The sequence below is a fragment of the Sphaeramia orbicularis genome, chromosome 9 (assembly GCF_902148855.1).
Source record: "Sphaeramia orbicularis chromosome 9, fSphaOr1.1, whole genome shotgun sequence".
Taxonomy (NCBI): domain Eukaryota; kingdom Metazoa; phylum Chordata; class Actinopteri; order Kurtiformes; family Apogonidae; genus Sphaeramia; species Sphaeramia orbicularis.
Window position 1 is genome coordinate 43,447,128 of NC_043965.1, and position 23,601 is coordinate 43,470,728.

Consider the following 23,601-nt stretch of genomic DNA (forward strand, 5'->3'; position numbering starts at 1 on the left):
TGTGAGTTAGAGAAAAACTACTGACAGATTTATGACAACTGCCCAGGGCTGGGCCGGTTTACATCCTACTGATGATAGTATGGAGGTACAGAGCGGTGCAGACCACCGCCAGCGGAAGGGAAGACGAAACTTATCACTCATTTCTCTTTTCTCTTCCTGCTGAAGCTTCACTTTTAAACCTTACCAGTGAAAATGCTGCAATATTAGTATCACATTAGTGTAGCCTCTGTCGTCTCCATGTTTGTTATTACTGACTTTCTTCTTCTCAAAAAACTTTACTCTTCTTCGTGGTATTTGTCCAGTTTGGTTAATTCAGAGCGATGCCCCCTGGTGGATTAATTGAGAAACGCTCATTCCAACACATTAAATGTCAGTAGCAGCACTTTGTTCCAGTCAGACTAATGACAACGACAATAAAGCACATTTACAAAAGGAACTAAGAACTGGAATGGGATTATTAAGTACTCGTATCGGTACTCGGTATCGGCAAGTACTCAAATGTAAGTGCTCGTACTCAGTCTGGAAAAAAGTGGTATCGGTGCATCCCTAATTTCTTCTAATGACAGGCAGAAAAATGAAATGTAATCTGTCAGCAGAGAATATAGTTTAATAATTAAATACAAGTAGGACTAACAGAATTTGCACATATTCCAGTAGTTTTGACATCGCTGAAGATCACTAACCCCATTCATTTATCAGGCAAATGACTATTTTTGGTAATTTCCACATACATTACAAAACAGTGGTCTACAGGGTCTGTGAGATCCATGGTGGTCTACAGGGTCTGTAAGGTCCTCCTCTGCATGAACAGTGAGTGTACCTGCTTTGTTAGGTACTAGGGGTCTGCTCCTCCCTGGTGGTGGTGGTGGTGGGGGTCCCTGCCGTTGCAATAGCGGTTGGGCCCTCCCTCATCAGTCAGGATGCAGCTCTAGGATGGAGACGGATTGCTGGGGGCGGTGGCTGCCCCCTGGTGCGGGTGGCTCCCTATAGCCCCTCCTCTTTTGCTTTATGGTACCCCCGTGCTCAGCATGTTTCTTTATCTATTTCTGTTTTTTTTTACTGTTATGTGTACCAACACTGGTCTCATGGGTGGTGGGGTGTGTGTGTATGTGTGGCGGTGGTGGTGGTTGGTGGGGGTGGGGGTTGTATTGATTTTTATATGTAAAGCACTTTGTGCTACATTTCACTGTATGAAATAATGTACACACTGTAAGACCAGATAAGTTGAGTTTACTTAAAAAATCTCAGGTAACTCATTGCCTAAAAAAAATGTAAATAATGAGTAATGAAAACTCGAGCGTATTAAACTTAAATGCTTGATTTGAATGGAATTGGTATTTTAAGTACAGCACACTAAATGCCAAGTTAATTTAACTTAAAATTTGTTGCAATGTCAATTGCTTATAGTGATGTGATGTTCACGAACGAATCAAATCTTTTGAACAGCTCTTTGAAATGAACGATGGGAACCAAGTCTTTGTAAAGAGCAGTTCATTTTTTTTTAAGGAGGGAGTGTCCGACTGCCTTTCAATTTAGCGTCAATGGGGAGGCATTGGGCAGGAGGAGAATGTTCAAGCAGAAGAAAAAAAGAGTGCACTGCACATGTCTCATGGCAAGAAGTTAGCCAAAAAACAACAGTTTGAAGTGTGAGGTGAGCATAGAAAAGTTTGAGAATGAGTGACCACCTGTAAGTGATGAGTCAAAGAAAAAGAAGTAGTATTTGGATGCACTTTTCGGAAAGAAAAGATGGGTGTGCAATTTGAGAATTGCACTATAGTTCAAGTATGTAAGTAATTGCAGTGATTAATCACTGTTGTGTTTTGTGCATTTTTTTCCGTATGTTTACACACATTTATTGTTCTTGTTTTGAGGTAGAGGTAAGATCTTAAGCCCGACCCGGCCCGAAATTCGGGTCGGGCCTAAAATGTCAATCATTACGTTCGGGTCGGGCCGAGCTTCTCTCTCGCTGACTTTTTTTTTTAATAAAAAAAAAAAAAACGTGATTAAATCAGTATCTTGTCACAACTCACTGTGATGTTGCTACGCTAACATCACAGTGCGCTGAGGCGTTTCGAGGCCGTGAGTAGTTTTGGCCACGAGAGACCGTGGTCCGCAAAAAAAGATTTTTCCCGTCAACTCTTAAAAAAATCCGGCAATGATGGAAAATTGTTGGTTAATGTAACCTCTGCAGACACATAAATATAAAAGATGTAAATGTTTATACAGTCTTGTTTAACTTAGATTTCGTTACAAAAGACAGGCTTTAATTTGTTATCATAAATCACCCCTCCTCCTCCCGAGTCCTCACAAATAAAATATGAAATTTCGGGTTTGCTTCGGGCTCGGGCCTGCAAATCAAGTTAATTGGTCGGGCTCGGGCTGGGTCGGGCTTTAATACCCGCGGGCCTGGGTCGGGTCGGGCTGGATTTTTTAGGCCCGATCTTACCTCTATTTTGAGGAGAATAGAATGTTATTTCATAAGAAAATGTTTTATTTTCTTCTTCATTTTTAGGCTACAGACTAGTCCACATAATGTACCGTGATGTTTTTGGTCAAATTCCATCATTTGCCTAATGTCACCTCTCATGTCATGTATTTACCCACACATTTGAACTAACTATTCTTTTTTATGGTAAGATAATATTTACTGCCGCGCGAATTAAACACCTTTAAAATGTAATGTCAATCATCACATGTAGCCTATTTAGTCATTAAAACATTGGTATTTCAAAATAATGCAAAAAACATAAAAGAGCCAGTCTTTTGAACGACTCTTTTCAGTGAACGGCTCCCTTCAAAGAGCCAAAAGTCCCATCACTAATTGCTTTGTATAGTCAGTAGACTTAATATCATCAGTTCATTGGACTCAGTTCCAGGTTGTATAAATTGTAGTGTGGATGGCAGTAAGACAGGAAGTCATCATAATGTAATTTGCCAGTACAGGAAGTGCTTTCAATTTGACAAATCATTAAGATTTACATCATACAAAACCAACTGTAGATGAACAGTAAATCCATTGTTCTTCCTCTGGCTCTGACTCATGGTGCAGCTCTACAAAAATACAAAAAACAAACACAAAAAGGCCAATAAACATTTCCATACACACATTCAGTCCAAATTAACACTAACACCACAACCCCGCTGAACCCCTGCACATAAAAATAACACATTTTCAACAACATGCCCAATACCCACAATGCAATGCAGAGATAAAATGGTGTGGTCATGACTAAAACTGAGTGATTTAAATCCATTCAACTGAAACTTTTTTTGTATTTTCAACTATGTCTACAAATGAGTAGAATATACTGAACATTTTATAGTAATGGAATAAAAATGAAATTGTTAAAGTACATTGTAATTAAAGCGTTTTAGTAAATACAAAGTCCGGGCTTACAGTGTATAATGTAATAATGTATCTAAATAATGATTAATTGATTGATGAAGTAATGGTACTAATGGAAGGAAGGATGTTCAAAGGGATAATGCAGATGTGAACAGGGGTCTGGATCAGCACTTATGTTGGTCTAATGTTCTAAAATGCATGTTCCTTTCACCTTACATGTGTTTATCTTGTATTTTTTTTTATGGTTATTACTTCATGGATTTTTTATTTATTTTTTTTTGCCACTTATGGGTAAGGAACAAAATACGATAACTTCATTAACCGGGATTTTCCACATAAAAATTAAAATTCACAAAAGTAGTGAAGTCTTATGTCCTACATTAACACACTGAAGTTGAAATTTAGAATTTCAGACTATTTGTGTAATTTCCCAGTTTGGGATAAATAAAGTAAATCTATCTATCTATCTATCTATCTATCTATCTATCTATCTATCTATCTATCTATGGCCTATAAAGGGTTAAGGTGAGGTGGGTTCTTAAATGGTCCTCAGTTGACTACATGTAGAATTCAATGTTGTTCAACTCTGTTCACTGAAAAGCACAAAATGTCATCACTCAATATGACAGCGTCCACAAAAACTGAAGTCACGGTACATGAGAACGGTTTGACTTTCCTGGTGGGAGCTTTCGGTTTCAAGAGCAGTTCTTTTTTCATGTCAAACATGTTTGAGTTCTGACACGTATCCAACACAGCATGAGATCCTATTGGTAAAAAGATGGTACCGGCCCTTAAGGCGGACCTTCAGACCCGGCAACTGCTGATTTTCTTCATGCTCATGTATGTCTGCAAAACTCTTCCAAGTAAAGCAGACATATTGAATTCAACGGCTGTAGTTGAGAGAGATCACAGTAGGATCACTGTCACATATGCTGCAAAAGCATAGTTTGTGACCAGATGAAGAGTGTGTCCTTTGAATAGTTCTGAACCAGACTGTGCAGGGTAGACTTGAACATACGCTTGTATGTTTGATGTCCAGGAGGAAAAGGACCAGAATATATGAAAGAAATGGACAAAATGGACAAGGTTATACTTTCTCTACTATGTTTTCATGGTAGATACAGTTAGAGAAAACTGGGGTTCCTACACATTTGAAATTTTAAAATTCCATACTTTTTCCAGACCCTAATTTCCAGATGTCTTAGTAAAAAAAAATTCCAACCAGTCTTTATATTTGGGATTTATGAGCCAGTCATGAAACGAAAGTGAAAATTTACATACTGTCAAAGTCCAACTCCAGGGTTCTATTCCTCTGTTATACAGCATGCGTGTGAGAGAGAGAGAGAGAGAGAGAGAGAGAGAGAGAGAGAGAGAGAGAGAGAGAGAGAGAGAGAGAGAGAGAGAGAGAGAGAGAGAGAGAGAGAGAGAGAGAGAGAGAGAGAGAGAGAGAGAGAAACAGACCGAACAGGTGTAACTGTTTTACAACCACCGTAGTTCATAGGTGGTAAACAACGTCCGTCTCAGTAACGTCTCTTTCCCCATTGTTGTCTTTCACCTGAACCTGCAGTGATCCCAAACAGGGCTGTAATGATGGTGGGGGGTCTTCAGTCTCTTCCTTTCAGGTTCACATCATATTTGTTTTTCTATTTTATTTTTTTTTTTACCTTATATCAGCTGTTGTTTCATATTTTGGGTCACTGTGCGCTCCTTCAAAATGTCCGTGTGGAACTTGCATGCATTTAAAGTTCCGCATCGAACAATGTCTTTTGTTCCTTTTTCTTTTTCTAAACATACTGTGCCATTTCAGTACAGCTGTGCACCGAACCGAACAGGTGTGTACCCAAACAGATCAGTTCGGTATGTGTACTGTTACAGGCCTAATATATATATATATATATATATATATATATATATATATATATATATATATATATATATATATATACGTATATATATATATACATATATAGAGCATATATAGGGATTCCAACACCAGTCGACGGGGGGGGGGATCTTTCTGTGTGGAGTTTGCATGTTCTCCCTGTGTCTGTGTGGGTTCTCTCCAGGTCCTCCGGCTTCCTCCCACCATCCAAAGACATGCAGTAATAGGTTAATTGGTTAATCTAAATTGCCCATAGGTGTGAATGTGAGAGTGATTGTTTGTCTCTATATGTTCAGCCCTGTGATGAACTGGCAAAATGTCCAGGGTGTACCCCGCCTTCGCCCATAAGTAGCTGGGATAGGCTCCAAGCGACCCCCGTGACCCTAGTGAGGTTAAAGCGGGTTCAGATAATGAATGAATATATATATATATATATATATATATATATATATATATATATATATATATCACAAGGATTTCTGCGATTAATCATGATTATTTGCGTAGTTATTTGGGGGGGTTGCCGGCATCAACAGTGTGTATTGCCTTTAAGTGATATTTCAGACTGGAAGTACTCTGGTGATAAAAATAATTCCACATTGCAGTGCTTCCAAACAACTGTGTCCTTCTCAACCCCACCATCTGAAGACATTTAAAATGAAAATGTCCATGGAAAAGGTCGGTACTTTTCTCCATGTTTATGTCCACACCAGTTAATTTTTGGTTGTGAGTGATTGACAGGAGTCTTAAGCCCACTAATAAGTACTAATACTAATAAGCCCAATAATATGTGAGGTTCAGTTGTTAAAAGCAAGCAAAGGGGGCCCTCTAGTGGTCGGAATAAGTTGCACTAATTTATGTTTTGTACTTGTGGTGTTTTTGTAGCCAGTTTGGACATAAGAAGGAACTAACAGATATGTTTCTTTCACTCTGTTTGTATGGCCCCAAAAACGTTTGCCTGTGAGTATTTTATGTTCAGTTGTTGTAAGAATGAATAGTATAAAATATCTCTGATGTGAACCTTTGTTGCTGGATAAAAAGACGTTGTAAATCTTAAATTAATCTGTAAATGCTAATCGTTAGTGTGTCTCTGGATTTTCCCATTCAAGTTAGCATCGAGCTAGCAATCTTTTTCCCATTCATTTAAATGTAAATGTAAATGTACAAGGCAATGAATATAACAGATACATATTTTGTATGTATGTTGCAGTTTTACAGTGAGTCTCAAGTAAAAGATTTGGAGAGAAGTTTTTGGCATCCGGCTTTTCTTGGGAAATCTGTTGTCTATCTGCCAAGCTAATCGCTGCACGCACACAAGCAGAGGCAGAATGAAATGAGTTATAATAAAATGGCATTAACGTGAGATTAAAAAATTGTCCGCGTTATTTAATGAATGCGTTAACGCGGTAATAATGCGTTAACTTGCCCAGCCCTAATATATATATGTTGTGAGAGAGAGAGAGTGAGACTTATGAAGATGTAATGACTCAGTGGATATGTATCGGCAAAACTACATTAAAAAACTTCTTGAGGCTAAACAGTTCCTTTGTTCTCCATACTTACCCCCCAACAATGGAGCTGGTTTTGTTATAAATATTGCTTAAAATTAGTTGTAATATGTAAGTGGGGTGTCTTAAGATGAAAGTTCTTGAACAAGTCAAAGAATCTGAACAAGATTAAGAGCTCTACTAAGATCTACTAAGACCCCAATTTGCGTGCGCAATCTGGAATCTTGCTTGAGGGGTTGAACTGCGGTTGGTGGGTGATTTAGTAGGATTTCCTGCACAAATGACAACAGGTGCAAATGTGTTGGGGACCGCCCTATTTAAATGAGGATTTTGCGTGCGCTGTTGGTTATCGTCATGGAGACAGTACACTGGAAAAACCACTTCCATGTGTTCACAATTATGCATCCAAACCGTTAGCTCCTCCCTTTGAGACGTGGTAAATATAGACACAGTTTCTATAAGCAAAATTGCTTTTGGGTTGGATAAATCACTTTGTGTGTGCTACATTAAAGGTCCCATATTATGCTATTTTTCAGTCACGTCATATAGGTCTCAGAAGCCCAAAAACATAGTATTTAAGTTTGTTCGCCCCAAAATCATCCTTTGTTCGGAGTTTCAGCGGTCGAAAAAGTCACTCTCACCAGCCCTACTCAGAACAGGCTGTTTCTGGGCCTGCTTCCGGGTATGCAAAATGAACGCATCTGTCCACGCCCACTCCCCCTCCCCTCCCTGGGAGAGGACGCGGCTTACGCTAGCGGTACTACGCGCTGTCTGAAATGCCCCTCTCTCGTCTACAATACACATGTCTCAGACAGAACGTCTTTCCAAACACTGGCTTTCTTTGCCTTGAGGCGTGACTGAGCCCCGACGGAAAACGGCGGTGTTGTGTCGGATTCGTGGACCTGACACGGAAAGACGCCTGCCGCCACTAATGCAGTCAGCTACTAACAAGCTTGATGCTAACTATACTGATGCCAACCACAAAAGGCCCGTGTTCAAAGTAGTTATGTTGAATGTCTCTTGATATTATCAGCTCTTGCATGTTAACGGGGACGCAAACGTTAGCAGCAGCAACCGAGCTATGTTAGCTGCCACGCTAACGTTAGACGTACACATCGACAACCACCAGCTTATCTGTAATGTAGGGTTATGCAGTAAAGATACAAAAAAAATGATCAGAACTTACATCTCCCACACTTGTACTTGGGTCACGAAGCGTTGGTACTGCGTCCTTCTTGTTTCGGAGTCTTTGTGCTAAGCCGGAGCTGTATGGGCCCATGTTCAAAAAACACTCGTCCGTGAAATGCCGGGCACACACATACAAGCGTTTGGGAATGTTGTTTGGTACATGACCATCACAGATAGAATCCAGCCACTTTTTACGGAGAGGCTCGGAAGTGGGGAGCAAAAATAAACTATGGTGTTGGTGTGTGCAGCCAACAACACCACAACTTGCATGTCTCGCCTTCGCCATGTTTGTTGTCCAAGAGGTACTTTGCCAGGGCGGGGCTTACCTTTTCATGCAGGGTGGGGGCACAGTCAGGGGGAGGAGTTAAATCCGCTTATGTCGTCATAAGCGGACCCAACTCAAACTCGGCCGTTTGAGCAGGCATTTTCACTAAATGTGGTGTAGCAAGGCAGGGAGGAAACAGACAGTTTTCAAATTCGAACCTCATAATGAGGCTACTGCAACATACACTACTATAAGAAAACTTTCACAAAGTGAGATTTGCATAATATGGGACCTTTAATATATTTACATTTTCTCCTCCAGGCACATGCACACCCCATATTGCATATTCATTGTGTCAAATGTACTGGATGCAGATGCGCTATTTTGCACCTTTGAAAAACACGACCCTTTTAATAAATCACTTTGTAATTTCTTTGTGTGTGCAATGAGTTTGCACACATTTTTACACACACATACTTTTAGTAGATCCCGCCCTAAGTCTCGATACTAAATAAATCTAAAAAATTATCTTTCAAGATAAATTTTCCAAATTCCTGTCAGTTTAAGTCAGATATTCCTTTTTTGCAGTGTGTAAATTATGTGTTTTATACTTGACTCAGTGAGTGAAACAGTCCATGAATACACAGTGTTGATTCGTCGGTGGTTTTGGTAGCTGTATGTAACTTCCCTCTGCTGTTGAGACTTTGGAATATCATTAACACACAGAACTCCTTTAATATTACACCACATTTTTAACTCATCTACCTACTAAGAAACACCTGTGTCGTCATTTAGACAGTACACTGGAAAAACCACTTCCATGTGTTTGCAATTATGCATCCAAACTCCAAGCTCCTCCCTTTGAGACGTGGTAAATATAGACACAGTTTCTATGAGCAAAATTGCTTTTGGGGTTGCTAAATCCCTTTGTGTGTGCTACATTAATATATTTTTATTTTCTCCTCCCAGCACACGCACAATTGCATGTAAACGCCCCATATTACACATTCATTGTGTCAAACGTACTAACTGGAGGCAGATGCGCTATTTTGCACCTTTGAAAGACACAACCCTTTGTGCGCACTGTTAGTAAATCAGTTTGTACTTTTATTTTTGCATGTGCAATGAGTTTGCACACATTTTTATACACACATACTTTTAGTAGATCCGGCCCTAAGTCTCGATACTAAATAAATCTAAAAAATTATCTTTCAAGATAAATTTTCCAAATTCCTGTCAGTTTAAGTCAGATATTCCTTTTTTGCAGTGTGTAAATTATGTGTTTTATACTTTACTCAGTGAGTGAAACAGTCCATGAATACACAGTGTTGATTCGTCGGTGGTTTCGGTAGCTGTATGTAACTTCCTTCTGCTGTTGAAAGTTTGGAATATCATTAACACACAGAACTCCTTTAATAATTATATCACATTTTTAACTCATCGACCTACTAAGAAACACCTGTGAATCATTGAAGCCGGCCTCATAGAGTACATTTTCTACACCATGAAAATACATACGCTACCATAAAATATCAAGCTGTGCAGCTATCTCTAATTAAATGTATTACACATGTAGTACTGCATTAATGTTATTATATATTAAATCACATAGCATATTTAAAACAATATTTGACTATGTAGTTAATCCTCACATGCATTAAATGCCAACAGGTTCATCATATAGGTCATAATTGAATCTACCGGAGGCTCTAATGTGCTGCATAATAAGCTTTTTTTTCCCTCCTTTCCTGCTGTCTTGCTCTCTGACTGGTGACTTGACTCACCGTGCCCTCTGGGACACCGCTTGCATTTAAGCCTGCACTTTAGTTGACTCTGTTTCGGATGGTTGAACAGCCTCACTGCTTCTCCCTTGCTAGGAATTGCAAAAATCGAGGCTCAGTGCACGGGCTGGGGGCTTAGAGGGAGATTTGGACAGCGGGGTCACTCTTGAGAAAGAGCAGTGACTGGATGCAACAAGTCCAGATTAGGTCCCCGAGAGTCTTGGGGAAACACGCTGTGAGAAATTGTCGGAGAAGTTGATAAGACAGGTTGACAGAAAGAGAAATCAAAAAAATCTCTTGTGAGCAAATGCTGTGGAACATGAGAGGAAAAGGTTTGAGTGGAGCTTTTCTTTAAGACATAGGTGTCAAACATAGGGCCCGTGGGCCAAAACAGGCCTGTGAAAGCATCCGATCTGGGCCGTGGGAGGAATTTGTGAAAAGCAAAAATTACACTGAAGATAATAACAATCAACTGATTTAGTTTGATTTGATTTATTTATTTATTTCAAACATGCAAAGAAACAAAATAAAACAAAACAAAATCAAACAATTAAATGGACAGAATCTATCTTAAAGTATATACAAGTCTGAATTTTGCATGGTTGAAAAGGAGAAGGAAGAAGTATAAACTTATTTAACCCTTTCATGTATAGTGGTCACCCCAGTGGACAGTTCTTCTCCAGCTGTTCTCTTGTATATTCATGGGTTTTGTTATTTTAGTTCCATATCAGCCAACACAGAGGACACTTATGCATCATCCCATACACTATAATTCATACCATTACTGTAACTTTGCTGTTCTTGATAAATCTGATCTGCACTAACATGTTTCAGTGTAAATCAACTGTTATTTGTTTGGGAAAAAAAGTTTTTTTTTTGTTTTTTTTTTTGTTTGTTGTTTTTTTGTATATTATCTCCATGAAAAGAGTAATAATTAGCATTAGAATATGTTAAAATGTGAGATTAAAATGTGAGATGTCAGATTTTATTTCATTGTTTTAACCCTTTCATGCACAGTGGTCACTCCAGTGGACAGTTCTTCTCCAGCTGTTCTCTTGTATATTCATGGGTTTTGTTGTTTTAGTTCCATATCAGCCAACACAGTGGACACTTATGCACCATCCCATAATAATACACTGACATTCAGACCATTACTGTAACTGTACTGCACTAGATAAACCTGATCTGCACTAACATATTTGAGTGGAAATCAATTATCTGTTAGAAAAAAAAGTTTTGTTTTTTTTTGCATATTATCTCCATGAAAAGAGTAATAACTAGCATTAGAATATGTTAAAATGTGATAAAACATCAGATTTTATTTTATTTCATTGTTTTCATATCACTTTCTGATATTGGGTTTTAAACATGTTTCTTTACTTCAAAAATTAAATGCATTGACATTTTTGTAAGTCCATGAAAAAAAAAAAAAAACCTTGATCACATTGTTTTTTTCATGCCTATGGAGGAATAAAAACACTCAAGAAAAAATTTTTAACTAAGGTTCTCATAATTAATGCATGGAAGGATTAATATCAATTTCTGATATTGGGCTTTAAACACGTTTCTTTACTTCAAAAATTAAATGCATGGACATTTTTGTAACTCCATGAAAAAAAAATAACTTGATCACACTGTTTTTTTCATGCCTATGGAGGAATAAAAACACTCAAGAGAAAAATCTTAACTACGGTTCTCATGATTAGTGCATGAAAGGGTTAATCCAACCCTTCAGTGCTTTTACACTTAATTCACTAACTTGATACAAGAATCAAACAATACTATTTTCCTAATTTTGGCATCGAACCATAACAAATCCATAATGCAGTAACTGAATTATTCACAATAATATGTTCATGGCAGTTCAGTCATACAAACAGACTCAACAATTCAACCATTTTCTTCAATAATTCCAGCATATTTATCAGTACAACATCATCCATAAACAAACAGGCCTCATTGTCATTATTAAGTACTGGACCTCTCAAGAATCTTTTTTTTTTTTTTTTAATATCTTTTTTAAAACTGAATTATGTTTGATATTTGTTTTATCTCCACACACAATTTGTTCCACAATTTTACTCCACAGATGGTAATACAGAAACTTTTTAACGTAGTGCGTACTTTATGAATCTTTAAATTTAATTTTCCCCGTAAATCATAGCCTCCCTCTGTTTCACTAAACATTTCTTGAATATCGCCCAGGCTGTAAGTTATTCTTTGCTTTAGACATTATATATTATATATTTATTTGAATAGTTTTGAACTCCACAAGGTCAATGAGTTTTAAACTTTTCGATTGTAAAAATAGTGGATTTGTGTGTTCACGAAAACCAACATTGTGAACGATTCTTACTGTTCTTTTTTGCAGTAGAAAAAGTCTTTGTAATGAACTTGTATATATATTTCCCCATACCTCCAAACAGTAACTTAAATAAGGTAAGATCAAGGAATTATACAAAATCTGAAGTGATTTTCGATCTAATATCCCCTTTGCTCTGGCCAGGACTGAGATGCTTCTGGATAGTTTGTTTTGTACATGTTTTATGTGAGGTTTCCAGCAAATTTTATCATCAATTATCACTCCAAGAAACTTGTTTTGATTCACCCTTTCTATATCTACACCCTCTAATTGTACCTTTACCTCATCACTTGTTATACATTTACTGAAAATCATGAATTTCGTTTTACACCAATTTATTGACGACTTACTTTTGTTAAACCATAACTTCGTTTTATTTAGCTCTGAAGTGGTTAATATCAAAAGTTGCTGTAAATCCTCACCGGTTCCCAGAATATTTGTGTCATCAGCACATAATACAAATTTAATTTGTTCAGACACTTTACATATATCATTAATATATATTAGAAACAATTTAGGTCCCAACACTGACCCCTGGGGAACACCACACACAATACTCAAAAACTCAGAATGACAGTCTCCCATCATCACAAACTGTTTCCTATTTTCCAAGCTTCTCACCCAATTCAGTGCTACTCCCCTGATTCCATACAGTCTCAGTTTATGGATTAAAATGTCATGGTTTACAATATCAAAGGCTTTTTTTTTTTTTAAATCAATTAAAAACTCCAACTGTGAATTTTTTATCGTCTATGGAATTTGTGATTTCTTCAATGAGTTCAGTTAATGCTAGTGATGTTGATCGATTGGTTCTGAATCCATACTGACTGTCTGAAAGTAATTTGTATTTTTCTGTGAATGTGTCTAATCTGTGATTAAAGAGTTCTTCTAGGATTTTGGAGAATTGTGGGAGAAGAGAAATAGAAATGGTGTTAAACTCTTTTTGTTTCAGGTTCCACATACAGACCAATTATAATTCAATATAATTATAAAAAGTGGTGCCAGGCACAACAAACCCCACCCCTTGCATGTATTATAGCATATTTTGGCATCGATCCAGCTGATGTCATCATGTTTATGTGTGTGCTGATGTCAGCATATCAATTGCCTCTATATATGTGCAAAGTTTGAAATAAATTGAAACAAAATTGATGTTTTTATAGACACTTGAAATCTCTCATTTATAAGTAAATGGGAGAAAAAAAAAAAATCATAAAAAATTTGAAGCTTAATCTACTTTTCACTAAATGTAATCACATCTATTTTGGGTCACTGGCAATCGATAAACCCAATTTGGTATGAATTCAACCAATAGTTTTGCTGCCACAGACATTTAGCCTATCATAAGTAAACCTGCCTTTATATATGTGCCAAGTTTGAAGTAAATTGAAGCAAAATTGATATTTATAGCCATTTGAAGTCTCCCAATTATAAGTAAATGGGAGGAAAAAAAAAAAAAGACTGTAAAAATGCATAAAAAACTGAAACTTTGACCTTTTTTCCCCAAAATGTAATGACATTTATTCTGGGTCACTGGCAATCTATAAACCCAATTTGGTATGAATTTAACAAATAGTTTTGCTGCTAGAATGTTAACAAACAAACAGAACCAAACACAATACCCCTTGCCTCCCTTTGAGGGGCGGGGTAATAACCTATAAATAATGACAACTCCAACTCTTTTAGTGTAAAAATTTTTGTAGTGTAAATAAACTATCCTTTCACTCAAAATTGTGAATAACCTGAACAAATATAAACAACCTGAAATGTCTTAATGGGAGTAACAGTAATTTGTACCAATATTCTGTCTTTTACTAAATGGTTTTTGTATTTGTAGATCCACTGTGATCTGTATGTTGTAATGCACAAGTGTAAATAATAAGCTGAGGCATAATATTAGTAAATTTGCACTTATTTTTCTTTAGGTTGTTTGTATTTGTTCACGTTATTCATATTTTTTGAAGGATATATTGAAAATGTCATTTTACTTTTTAAATGTATTTTTACATGGAACCTGAACTAAAATTAGTTGCAATTATTTTTCTTAAGACATTTCAAGTTCATGTTATTCACATGTTGTAGATGTAAACTCTTTCATAATGTAATTGTACTTTTTTCACTAATATTATTTCACTTGTGCGGCCCATTTCAGATCATATTTAGCTGAATTTGGCCCCCGAGCTAATGCCACGTTTCTGCTACGTGGAACCAACTCAACTCGACTCGGTATTTCTGGAGACTGTTTCCATTACGCGATACTACTGACTTTACAGTACCTGGTCGTCATAACAATGCAGCGCATTATTTCCATGTCGTCTGCTCAGAGAGTTGCTGATTAACTCGCTCGTTGCGTGTTGTCTCGTCTGAATTTTTACGTCAGCCACCAAAGACTGAATCTCCTCGATCGACCATGGTGTAGTTTTGGGCTGTCATCATGTGGATTAACCTACTTCCACATCTGTTTTTTGTAAAATGGCGGTCACAGAGAAAACTGTCCGACCAATCAGTGGTCTGCAGTGTTATACGTCACGGTTTAGTATCGCTTGGAACCTCGGCGGAGGTGATACCAAAAAAGTGGTACCAGGTACCAGATTCTAGGTCCTTTCTCGTAATGGAAACACAAAAAGTCAGAGCCGAGTCAAATCGAGCCGGTACCACGCAGTGGAAACGTGGCATTAAATGACTTAAGCACCGCTGCTTTAACCCTGTAAAGCCTGACCCATTAAATCATTGACAGAAAATTCCAGTTCTTTGAAACTGGAGCCTTTATCGGTCCTTCTGAACAACCCCATTTTTTTATTTTTTTTTTTTTTCAAATATCAATTTCCATGTATGATTTTCAATTTTGTATCATATTTGGTACACTGGGTCTCAATGCTCAAATATTATTATTTTTGAACAAACAAAAACATAATATAACACAAACATGTCTGACAAATTGGTAATTCCTTTTCAAAATTGGCAAAGTTCTGCCTCCTTCTGCATTAATAACCATCTTGTAGTGTCACTGGAAAGGCCTCTGGTGAACGAATCCCTCCCCCTGGTGGATTATCTGTGTATTGCATGTATCTAATTGTATACATCAGGTTTTTCAAGAAACAAAACATCACACTGATCATGTAGAGGGCTTCAAAAGTCATGTATCAAATATGATAGTTCGGCGTTGTAGCTTGGGGTGCCGATAAGGGGGGGGGGTGACAAATTCATGGGGCCCAGCATTTGTGGGGGGGGCTATAGAACAGTAGAGGGGGTCCAGTGGATACAGGTTAGAAGTTGTGAAAATTTCGTGTAAGATCTGCGGTATAACAGAGGCATAGAAGTTGGGAGTCGGATGTTGAAAGCATGGTAAGTTTCAGTTTTGCTTCACACTAGCTTAAGTAACGTTATGTACGGACCGCACCCCCACCCCCATCCTCACCCCGGTCTGATAGATTGAGAAGCTACAGAATTTACGTTTATGCTTTCATGGGGCCCACAATTGGTAGCGACGCCCCTGTTTATATCGCTAAGAGTATCCACCATTTGTTTTCCTCATTTAGTTTCCAACACTTAAATGGCTACCAGCATTTGATACTACCCCCTCTACAGACGCTCCAAGGCATAAATGAAGACAAACACGGTATGTCATGTAGCAGCTCCTAAAGCTCTCACCCCTGTGATCACTTTTCCATGGTAGAAGACAAGCCTGACAGAGGATCAGAGTGCAACTTTGCTGTCTGTGTAAGACTGGTTTGATGTTGCATATCATACACACTTGAACAGCTTTGCTTCAAACCCCCCTCAATACACCACAGCCACAGGGCATTTACTGTGAATACGAGGAAGAGGAGGATCTCTGCACGCTTTAGTTAGAGGAGAGATGTTCCTCTGTGTAGGTGTATGAAGAATGATGGGAAGGATGAGAGGGAGCAGCTTGGAGGTACTTTTAGGCCCAATCCCATTTCACCCCTTGGCCCCTCCCCTTTACCCCTCCATTTTGCGCATTCACCTGAAGTAGTAGGGGTGTCCCGATTCTTGATGATTTAGAGGGGAAGGACTTTTTCAGGACCACACTACAAACGGAGGGGGAATGAGAAATCTCCCATAATTCTGTTTGAATCATCGGTAATTTGGAGGTAAACACAGCGAAAAAGTACAGCAGTGTGATGAAAGAAACACACAAATGTAAGTATTTTCTTCGTATATAATGACTAAAATTTGCTTAGAGGTCTTATTTATGTCTTTGTGCAGAAGAAATCAATATAAGTGAATCCCCAAAGGAACTTTGTGTTGGTAAATGCAAGTTATGCAAATTTACAGGATTTCAGTTCTGTTGCAACATGTTGATGGTCATATGAACTATGTTTTCAGCTCAAAAATGTCCAATTTCATCACAATTAATGCTATATTTTCATGTCACAAATGGCCAAGTTATATTTGAACTGAATTTACCTGAAAAACAAATATCCTATTCTTTTAGATTCTCCAATTTTTCTTACAAGATTCTATCCTACATATCACATGTTTTATTTTTACAGGTTGTAATATGGAGTATGGTGCTGATCCATCCTGCTTATGTTACGCCAATACATACATTAAGAATGTCACACGTCACTTTTGAAATCAACAGTTTTCTAATAATCAGCATTTTTATAAAGAAATAACAATTCTATATTGTTATTTCCTCTTTAGTATGATGATAAACTATACAATAAATAATTATGATACTAGTTTTTGCACAGGGATCATTTGTGGAAACGGTGACATGGCTGCCGAGCATCAGTATGATGGGATCTGTAACAACCATGTCACATCCGTCCACTGCCACATTTTGTGTTTTTGTGTCAGCTGTTATTGTTTTAGATCCACAATACTAACATTTATGAATAAGAGGAGAATTAGCAATAGTAAGTATATAAGTTTATTCCTAATAAAGTACTGGTACTGACCAGAGCATCATAGGTAATGTCACGTCCGTCCACCAGCAAAAGTTTTCACATACATGTGCTATTCAAACTCCAATATTTCTGAAAATATAGCTTCCACTGTCAAATAATATCAGTAGTCTGTGCACAAATGTATTAGCATTATTTCAACACAGTTCTATGCATTTCTTACAACTTTTTTTTTTTTTTTTTAACAAAAATGGCCACTCATTTGACCCCCTAAGTAAATTTTAGCCTATTTATTTATTTATTTTCTTTCTTTCTTTCTTTCTTTGATACAGAATACAATGGAAACACAAGAATGCAATATGAACAGAACAAAACATAGCCAGGGGACAAAATATACAGGCACAAATACGACATCAGTTTTATGTACAGATTATAAGTGTTACATACATCAGTGGTTCTGACAGCTTTGTTAAATAAATAAGGAGTTTTCCTTGGGCTGATCAGCCCCCTCCCCGCGTGAGAAATTTGACATATCGTGAGACAGGTAGACGTGACTTTACTAGAATCACGCATCAGAAGCCAAACACTCTTCAATGGAAACACCAACAAGTAGCAATTCTATTTAGTCAAAATTATAGAAATATCGCTTTTATATTGCGGAAAACTCGAATGGTTAGCTAGCTAGTGATGGTTACAGCTGCCGACGACAGTGAATTCTTTCGCAAACAAAGTTGTAGCATCTGTTTATAGCGGCATCGAAGACTGCTGATGGTGTAACAGGTCTAGAAGGGTGGTCTCATTACATAAGGGGATCTTTCAACCCCAACCCTTTGCAACTCCGTTCTAAAGGGTAGCACCAAGTAAAGGGCCAAGGGGGAGGGGTAAGGGGTGAATTGGGATTGGGCCTTACTTTTGGTGCCTCATCTGTCCATGTTTTCTGTTAAGATTAAGTACTTCTGTTGTGAAACTTTTTTCTTCAAGAGTAGCCAAAGTCATTTTTTACCTTATGTAGTAGAAGTTTCACTGTGTGGAAACTCCTCACAGAAGTCACAGAAAGTCCTCACAGCTACACGAAGAATTATTCCACCTAATGTAATCACTTGTTTGGTGTATTTTTAATCAAATATTCCTACATTTTAAATGAACTCTATGATAATTATAGTAATGCAATGGTAATATTGCAATAATACAATTTCCAAGCATACATTTCAATCAAGCAGTCTCATTTATGAATTATAAATGCTTCATTTTCCCTATTACTTTTATAACCGTGTGACACTCATCCGTAATTGATTTAACATGCTCAAGGATATTGAAGAAAATAACGTCTCCCACAGTCTGCAAAACGATAGAACATTGCAAGCAGCAGTTTTTGTTAACACTTAGGGTAACTTCAAAGCTGGATGAGTTTTTCTTTTTCTTTTACTCCCAAAAATCTATTCTGCCACGTTCATAACCAGTTGAATCCCCACAAGTGTGTCTTTATTCTGCCTCATCTTGTTGTTCACATTTACAGGTTAGAAAATCCTCACAGCCTGTGAGAAACACGACTCAGGCTTCGCTTCCATGTGAAGCCTTTTTTTTTCTGCCAAAAAAAGAGTGAATTCATCTGTGAATAGTGACATTGAAGTCATGCCAGAAGCGTTTTATGTAACCAACACAGTCACTGTTGTTTCAGTGTCAAAGCTAGATCTGAATATGTCACAGTTACATGAATGTTATTTACCTTAACCTATGAAGACCTCAGACTATTTTTGTGGTGAATGAATTTTCACCTGCATTTAGCTATCCCTGAATGATGTTTCACCAATTATTATAATAATACCCTCAACTTTTTGCATTTTTCTGTTAAAATCTTATATTTTCCCATGGAAATCCCATTGTTCACTATTGTACTTTGTATGCTACTGCTGGATTCCCTTCTCTGTATGTTCGCCGGTGGTCTCATCAGTTGATTTTCATTTGCAAATGTATTCTCGGGCTTCTTCCATCTTACCTCTGTGCTTATATGTGGAAAAACATACAACAGTATGCTCTGCATTCGCAAAAACACGTGCACAGTTCGGCCAGAGGGTGCACGTGTGTTATGCTGCTTGTCTTGGCCACTCTTGGAAAAGAGATTTGTAATGTCAGTGAGGTTTCACCTGGTTAAATACAGGATCTATCTATCTATCTATCTATCTATCTATCTATCTATCTATCTATCTATCTGTCTGTCTGTCTGTCTGTCTGTCTGTCTGTCTGTCTGTCTGTCTGTCTGTCTCTCTCTCTCTCTCTCTCTCTCTCTCTCTCTCTCTATATATATATATATATATATATATATAGGGTGGGGAAGCAAAATTTACAATATTTTGAGGCAGGGATTGAAAGACAGTGTATGACCAGTTAGTTTATTAAAAGTCATGAGAATTTATTTGCCACAAGAAAATTTATGTAATAGAAAATGTTTTTATTCTATGTGTCCTCCTTCTTTCTCAATAACTGCCTTCACACGCTTCCTGAAACTTGCGCAAGTGTTCCTCAAATATTGGGGTGACAACTTCTCCCGTTCTTCTTTAATAGTATCTTCCAGACTTTCTCATAATAGTTTTGCTCATAGTCATTCTCTTCTTTCCATTATAAACAGTCTTTATGGACACTCCAACTATTTTTGAAATCTCCTTTGGTGTGACGAGTGCATTCAGCAAATCACACACTCTTTGACGTTTGCTTTCCTGATTACTCATATGGGTAAAATTCTCTGAAAAGGTATGGATAATAGTGTTAGGTATGATTATGACATCAATATGTGTTTGGTTTCAAAACAATTGACATAGTGCCTGCTGAGAGAAAACAACTAAATGTTCATTGTAAATTTTGCTTCCCCACCCTGTACATATATATATATATATATATATATATATATATATATATATATATATATGTGCACACACTACCCGGTCAAAAGTTTTAGAACACCTCAATTTTTCCAGTTTTATATTGAAATTCAAGCAGTTCCAGTCCAATGAGCAGCTTGAAATGGTACAAAGGTAAGCGGTGAACTGCCAGAGGTAAAAAAAAAAAAAAAAAGAAAGGTAAGGTTAAACAAAACTGAAAAATAATGTCCATTTCAGAATTATACAAAAAGGTGAACAAGAAATGGGTTAACAACTTAAAGCAGTTCTGCAGCAATGGAGGTTGATCAAGCCTCGAAAGTTGGTGCTACCAATTCCTACAGGTGTCCCAACGTTTGTGAATTCCTTCCAACCCCCTGTGTCTGCATAAAAGTAGTGTTGGAACACACTTTGGTACCATACCGTTGGGAGCATTATTTGAACAGTATTGTACTGCAGAAAGTAGTGTGTTACTATAAAAATGGAAAAGAGGAAAAGGCAATTATTGACAGACCTGTAGGAATTGGTAGCACCAACTTTCGAGGCTTGATCAACCTCCATTGCTGCAGAACTGCTTTAAGTTGTTAACCCATTTTTTGTTCGCCTTTTTGTATAATTCTGAAATGGACATTATTTTTTTGACCTGTAACACACACACACACACACACACACACACATATATATATATATATATATATGTATATATATATATATATATATATACAGTACAGGCCAAAAGTTTGGACACACCTTCTCATTCTTTGCATTTTCTTTATTTTCATGACTATTTACATTGTAGATTCTCACTGAAGGCATTAAAACTATGAATGAACACATGTGGAATTATGTACTTAACAAAAAAGTGTGAAATAACTGAAAACATCTCTTATATTCTAGTTTCTTCAAAGTAGCCACCCTTAGCTCTGATGACTGCTTTGCACACTCTTGCCATTCTCTTGATGAGCTTCCAGAGGTAGTCACCTGAAGTGGTTTCCTAACAGTCTTGAAGAAGTTCCCAGAGATGCTTAGCACTTGTTGGCCCTTTTGCCTTCACTCTGCGGTCCAGCTCACCCCAAACCATCTCGATTGGGTTCAGGTCCGGTGACTGTGGAGGCCAGGTCATCTGGCGCAGCACTCCATCACTCTCCTTCTTGGTCAAATATCCCTCACACAGCCTGGAGGTGTGTTTGGGGTCATTGTCCTGTTGAAACATAAATGATGGTCCAACTAAACGCAAACCGGATGGAATGGCATGTCACTTCAGGATGCTGTGGTAGCCATGCTGATTCAGGTTGCCTTCAATCTTGAATAAATCCCCAACAGCGTCACCAGCAAAGCACCCCCACACCATCACACCTCCCCCTCCATGCTTCACGGTGGGAACCAGGCATGTAGCATCCATCCGTTCACCTTTTCTGCGTCGCACAAAGACACGGCGGTTGGATCCAAAGATCTCAAATTTGGACTCATTAGACCAAAGCACAGATTTCCACTGGTCTAATGTCCATTCCTTGGGTTTCTTGGCCCAAATAAATCTCTTGTGTTTGTTGCCTCTCCTGAGCAGTGGTTTCCTAGCAGCTATTTGACCATGAAGGCCTGATTCACGCAGTCTCCTCTTAACAGTTGTTGTAGAGATGTGTCTGCTGCTAGAGCTCTGTGTGGTATTCATCTGGTCTCTAATCTGAGCTGCTGTTAATTTGCGATTTCTGAGGCTGGTGACTCAGATGAACTTATCTTCAGCATCAGAGGTGACTCTTGGTCTTCCTTTCCTGGGGCGGTCCTCATGTGAGCCAGTTTTGTTGGAGCGCTTGATGGTTTTTGCGACTGCACTTGGGGACACATTCAAAGGTTTTGAAATTTTCTAGACTGACTGACCTTCATTTCTTAAAGTAATGATGGCCACTCGTTTGTCTTTACTTAGCTGATTGGTTCTCGCCATAATATGCATTCTAACAGTTGTCCAATAGGGCTGTCAGCTGTGCATCAACCTGACTTCTGCACAACACAACTGATGGTCCCAACCCCATCAATAAGGCAAGAAATTCCACTAAGTAACCCTGACAAGGCACAGCTATGAAGTGAAAACCATTTCAGGTGACTACCTCTGGAAGCTCATCAAGAGAATGCCAAGAGTGTGCAAGGCAGTCATCAGAGCTAAGGGTGGCTACTTTGAAGAAACTAGAATATAAGAGATGTTTTCAGTTATTTCACACTTTTTTGTTAAGTACATAATTCCACATGTGTTCATTCATAGTTTTGATGCCTTCAGTGAGAATCTACAATGTAAATAGTCATGAAAATAAAGAAAATGCAAAGAATGAGAAGGTGTGTCTTTTGGCCTGTACTGTATATACATATATATATACATACATATATGTATACATCGCCTGGAATTCAAATATGGTCATCTGAAATGGATGCCAGGCCCGGTTTGCAGGGACACACCGTGCAGTGAAAGTGAAAATTAAGACACTTTATTCTACTAATTCTACACACTAATTCTTCTATGTCTCCCATTGTTGTGCACCTAATTTCCTTTTCCCTACCTTTGGAAACTTTTATTTGAGGGGCAGGAAATTTGTTGCCTGCACTGGAACCGGCCTGGTGTTAACTCTGCCACGAGATTCACATGCATTGGTAAGTAGTATATCAAATACGTGACATTCCTGTAAGTGAATCACATGCTGTGTGGACAAGTGTTTGAGTATGCTGGAAGGATTTCACCCTTTTGAAGAAATGGAAGCTTTGCAAGTATTACAAGTGGACCTGTTGTCGTCTTTTTGGACCGTTCCTGCCTCATCACCATGTTGGCTACATTCTGAGCAAAACAATGCAGCGTGCGCATGACGTCATCACGGATGCGCAACGACGGCGGAATCAGTAAGTAGAATCGTTAAACTGGCAGGCAAACGATTCCAAGGAATCAAGCTACTTCTCAAAAAGAACTGGTTCCCAGTAGCTCGATTCCCATCCCTAGCAGCAACCACACACCAGTGACGCAAGCAGTGTTAAAAACCAGCTATTGCCATGTAATAGCTCTTTAAAACTGTCTACATACTGTAAAATTTCAGTTTTTAGCGATGTAGGCCTTATTAACTCTACTATGATATATGCAGATGCTAATTCTAACTGAATTTCAGGCTATGATAGATGAAAAACTCCAAGAATTAAGCAGCGTTAGCCCTTTCCTTCTCAGGTTGTAGGTCCTCAGGCCATCACCTCGACTCCTCACCTCACATCTCAGTCCCTCCCAACTAAGATGTGAGCGGACGAGTTGCGGAAAGAGGAACCGTGGCAACAGCGTTTAGACATCGTCGCCTCTCAGCATGTCATCTTAAAGACATGTCGGTTAAATGTGACATGTGGACAGCTGCATCATCTGTCAGTTATTAAGTAAAAGCTAGTGCTGTATTTCACGCTCTGTCAGACGAGTGTTAAACTGATGATTAACTTTTAATTCATGTCACAATCTGTCAGTAGGTGATGGAGGGATGTCATACTTTAGTTTTTTTTAATTAACAC